Raw genomic sequence first — 6000 nt, 5'->3', positions numbered from 1 at the left:
TAACTGTACAGGGAAAGCCAAACCTGATAATGGTCCTTGTGAGGTAAAAATTGAGAAAACAGAAAATGAACAAACAGGATCACACAGCAAAAGAACGGCGAAGAATCTAGACGACGAACAGGCAAGGATAAACAAGGAACCATGCTCAGGTTGTTTTAATATGTTCACACGTTTAAGATAAGATTTATTAATCAAGTAGGCATATTACAATGCGCTTATGAACGTCAAATAAAGGTACACCGGCTTCAACCCTACACCTCTGCCTCAAAAATATTTCAATCCCCCTTCAAATTGGAAGAGGGTATCCCAATATGGGACCGGCAACAAACTCGGCGGGACACATACATCTAAATATGTATAAGACTATTTCATTTCATTTATTTACTGCAATCCATTCTCTTCTCCATCTATTCTCTTGCCCTTGTCCCATTCACTTGGGGTCGGCGCAGCATGTCTTTCTCTTCCATTCCTCTCTGTTGCCCGTCATCTCATCATTCACTTGCGTTCGATTCATATCATCTCTCACACGGTCCATTCACCTTTTCCTCGGTTTTCCTCTCCGCGTACCTCCATGCACATTTATTCGTAATACCTTTGTAACAAAATATGTCTATATTATATTTTGATCTTATTATGACTATATTATATATGATTTGAAAGATATAATATACTTATGTTAAAGCTTCTACAGCTCGAGCTCCATTAAGTAACTTTGTTTTGATATTAATAGAGTAAGCAATTAAAATTGAGTAAGCGGCTTTTGAGATTTCTACGCGAAATCACTGGCGGAGGAGTCAAGTTTAGATAATCCATCAAAAAACAATTTTAATACATGCCTATTTTATTTTTTACGAAGCATGTTGCTGATTTGCGTTTGTAGTCTCCGGACGAAGCCTGCGTTGGGGATATCTTACATATAATAATGCAAACTTATTATGTTATTGTCTTTAATGAATTATTATTTTAGTATAAACGAAAAAAACTTTTTTTTTTAATACAACATAGGTATGTCTGAAAGACATGGTGTCATGGCGTATAATTTATGGAACATTATCATACTGTCTTATCATCACCAATTTAAAAATCATGGTCTAAAACCAAACTCAAAAACTTTAAAATAAAGTACTCAGTCTTTGAGCGGCCAAAGTGCTAAAAAATACATAATTATATATTTTTGCAGGCGTGTTTATCTGCGAATACTCTAATAGGAATATCCGATGCTGACTGTGTCTAGCTTAGTTATGAATAAAAGACGTAAAATTGCTTACCTATTATTCCGTCGCAAAAAGAAAAAGTGAAGTTTCCGATAATGGTAAGTATGCTTTAATAATTTCAGATCTATATACTCCACCTGCATGTGAAAAAGAAAGAACAATACCTCCTAACCCGCGCAAAAAATTCCAGAAGAAGAAAGAAAAGATAAAAGATGAAGAAGATCCCTGTGCTGAGAACCCATGTTTTCCGTCACTAAATGATTTAAAAGATAAAGATGAGAAAAATCCGTGTAAATAATGTTGGTAAATTTTTGAAGGGGACAGCGGGCTTATTTTTATTACGCGATTTTTTCACAATTATACTTTTAATGAGGAAATAAGATTTTATCTTTATCATACCTGCCTTACCTATGTATATTTACGTGCACATAGCCTGCACCTGTATGTTACACGACGTAGGCCATAAAAATATCTGACACGTTCTTATTTGTAGAGCCATAAGAGTCTGAATCCGAATCTGACTTCATACAAAAAAATACATGTAAGTTAGTCTGTAAGGTATTTGTAATATGGGCCTTGTTGCCTAAATTAAATTTCAAAATTTCTAAATAGTCTGAATTCCGGTGCCTTGCGTCACACATGTCTTAAAAATTCAGATTGATCAGTTGTCTCACGAACGTCTGTCTCACTTTCTCATACATCTCAATGGCAAATTCATAATCTGAATCCAGTGAGCATACCGTGGGGCTTAGTCAATTTGTGTAAAAATTTCATGTATTATTTATATTTATTTATTTTAGTATGTGTGTGCTCGTCCGTACTCTTGGAGGATATTAGTTGTATCCTCCAAGTCCGTACTTGGTCCGTACTAATTGTATAGAAAGAGGTGCGCCAGGAATTCATAATCTTAATTTTCATATTCTGAATTCAGAACGCTCGTCAATATCACTCACATATGGACCATATGGACCAAAGAGTAGTATAATATATATATGATATGGACAAGGATCAGAGAAATACATTATCTGAAACAATCAGAACATTGTGTGGACATTGACATTGGAATTTCGGCTTTTCTGAAATAATAATCTGAATTCAGAGACGTATAGGGTCGCCCTAAATATCGCTTTACCAAATTGACATTTCACCACTTTTGGCAGAATGAATATGTTCAAAGAGAATTAAATCACTACGTTTTCAACAAAGATGGTATAGCATCCTAAAATACTAGGCCCATGATTTTCAAGCATGCAACAATGAAAGAAAAACACAGAATCTCATCTGAAACTTGTCGAACCCAAAATGCCGGATCCCAATAAGAAAATATCCACTCCATCTCAAGACTCTCCGTGTGAGATAAAACTATCTTGCGCTGGGGGAACTGAAGAAAAAAAGACCTGTGAAAAGACAACCCAAAAAGACAAGATAGAAGAAACCCAAAAAGAAGACAAAGCATGTCAATTTGTGGTAGAAGAACAAGCAACGTTGAATAAAAAAGCGTGCCCTTCAGGTCAGTATGACAACACAATACATTACAATACAAATATTCTTTATTGCTCACCAAAATGAAAATAATAAATAAATATTATAGGACATTTTTACACAAATTGACTAAGCCCCACAGTAAGCTCAAGAAGGCTTGTGTTGTGGGTACTCAGACAACGATAGATAGAATATACAAATACATAAATACATAGAAAACAAACATGACTCAGGGACAAACATCTGTGCTCATCACACAAATAAATGCCCTTACTGGGATTCGAACCCAGGACCGCGGCTTCACAGGCAGGGTCACTACCCGCTAGGCCAGACCGGTCGGTCGGTCGGAAAAAGAACATGACATACAAATTAAGACCTAATTTACACTATGGTAGACAACAGGTGGTGTTATCGCTAAAGAGCGATCTCTTCCAGACAGCCTTAGAGTAATACTACACACATACGTGTGTGTTAGGTTAGGGTATACTAAGACACAGCGGACAGCAAGCATTGTTACGTGTCGATAAGGTAATTGAAACGACGGTCACTAATATTAAACACAATGATTGATGTATTCAGTAAAAAAACACTACTTAACCTAAATAAAACTAACGAATTAACTTAATTTACAAATAAGAGGGCGCCAGGTGAAATTTTGTCTGATGTTCGACGGGGATTCGTCCAAACCCTGCCAGTCTTTCTAGCTCAGTCAATGTTCTCTTACAATTTAATTGTAGCCGTATCTCAAGTGTATAGTAAGTCCTTAAACTTTCTGCTGTGGCGCGACGACTCGAAACGGGTTTTGACCTCCGATACCAAAGACTGCCATGTCCGCCATGCTTCTCCATCCAAAGCCGTTTCTGTCCAGTCCTCGGCGCCGAGTTCGCTAAGGCCTCGGTACTTAACATCTTCATCGTCACCATATCTTGTTGCTGGAGTTATTTTCACGTATTTTTAGGGTTCCGTACCTCAAAAGGAAAAAACGGAACCCTTATAGGATCACTCGTGCGTCTCTCTGTCTGTATGTCCCCCCCCCCCTCCCCTTTATCTCCGAAACTACTAGATCTAAAATTTTGAAAAATTACACAAAATAGTTTATCAGATTGATTACACAAACCTTCCTCTTGAATCACTCTATCTCTTACAAAAAAACCGCATCAAAATCCGTTGCGTAGATTTAAAGATCTAATCATACATAGGGACAGACAGCGGGAAGCGACTTTGTTTTATACTATGTAGTGATTCATAATAGGTAGGTATTGATTCTAATTTCTTATTTCAAGGAGTTGGTTGCCAACTAGCAAGACCAGATCACACGACAGACCCAGCAGCCAGAATAGACAAAACAAAGTCAGGATGTATCGACTTCGAATCTTGCGAGGAGGAAGAGGCTGTGGAGAAAAAACTAGAATCAGGTTGTTTAGATTACGAAGACTGTGACGAATATTTAAAAGAGGAAAAAAAGAGGATAAAAAAAATGAAGGAAGAGGAAAAACAGAGGAAAAAGGAGAAATTGGCGAAAGAAAGAGCAGAGAAGGGTTTAAATTGACTTGAAACAGAATTAAATTCATTTTGATTAGACCTGTCTTTTCTTGTTATCTGCAGATGCCTCCAAGCCTCTTACTCCGAGTGTAAAACCATAAACGTAGTGGTTATATTCTCTTTGGGCATGGCGAAAGATGATATATGTATATAAATGTCCTATATATTACACTACTCATTGGATGATGGCTAGCGTCGCCCACGCCGCCCGACGCCTGCGCCGTTCACCAGTGTCTTGGGGTCCGGTTGGACGGAGTATTCTTTTTGTAATTGGGTTTATTTTGTAGCTGATGCATGTATGCTTGAGTGAGTTGTTTACGCATGCAGCCTTGGAGGATACAACTAAACGGAGTAGCCATTAACAGGCTTTCCCCTCTGTCGAAAATAGACGGCCAACGGTCATACACAATGTATGGACTGACGTTTATCTGACATGGCTATTTTTACGTTACGCATACATTTGACGTTCCCCTCCCCCGCAAAAATCGGCAGACTGTTTTGTACAGAAAATTACAGACATGGCGTCTCCGTTTGATTATATCCTCCAAGCATGCAGCAAGCGCTCGTTACGTGCGCCGTGTGCAAGAGAGGTATATATGTCACCGTAAAATTGTAAACACCCGTCATATTATAATCTCGCTAGTTACATTATAAACTGACGGTAGGGAGATTATAATCTAACCTAACCTAACCTACGTTAGATTATAAACTAACGGGTTCACAATCTTACGGTGTCATATATGTATATTATACTACTCTTTGGAGGTAAGTCGATAAATGCACCACAGAGAGATTCGAGTGTTGAAAAAAGAAGGTAAGAACTTGGCAACTTGTGTTGACTTATTTAACGTCAATAAAATTATGGAGATGATGGGGTAAAAATAATTTTACTGAATTATATCAAAACAAAATAACTTTCATCCTGAATAATGTGAAAACAATAACCAAATAAACATGTTTACCTACCTCATAATTACTACAGTGACTTTCAAAATTCCATTAATCAATACTTGAAACAACTCGTTTGCTTGCTAAATTTCATGACAATTTTTTAAATTTTGCTAGTTTTCATAATTATTCAAAACAATAAGACAAAACACCTAAAATGGTTGTTCCGGGCCAAGATTCATCAAAAGACGATCTAGAAAACGGACCAGAAGAAAAAAAGAGTGATACTGAAAGTAATGAAAAAGTAAAGCTGAAGACAGAAACTGATTTTCCGCCTACTGAGCTTGAACGTTTAAAAACATTCACCCAGAAAGTTGCAAGATGTGCAGCCAAATCATTCTGCGAAACGTATGTTCACCCTTTAGTAATAAAAAATCCCCACCCATTACCGAATAAATCAGATACCATAAATATTCAAAATCAAGATCTGTCAGCTACAATAGTTAATCCAGCAGAAGATCAAGCCGAAATAATACTAAATCCAAAGCAGGAAAAAGAAGAAGAACAATTTTCATCAATATACAACCAAAGACGAGAGACAGAAGATGAAAGTTACAGACAAGCAGCCGTAGTCAATCCAAATAAAACAGAAGACCCAATATCAGCCACAGTTAACCTATTACAAGAAAAGGAAATGGTTATATTAGATAAAGGGGATCCTAGTCTATCATTTGATATTGCAAATATTTTATCATATATTCCTTGCAAGTCATTGTTTGCTTCTTGCGACCAAAAAGATGAGAGCAGCGAAGAAGCAATGAATCTAGAATCAAAACCGAGTGAACTATCAGGGTCTTTTGATATTGATTGTAGC

This window comes from Cydia amplana, chromosome 22 (assembly GCF_948474715.1).
Source record: "Cydia amplana chromosome 22, ilCydAmpl1.1, whole genome shotgun sequence".
Lineage (NCBI taxonomy): Eukaryota > Metazoa > Arthropoda > Insecta > Lepidoptera > Tortricidae > Cydia > Cydia amplana.
This window is presented reverse-complemented; position numbering follows the sequence as displayed.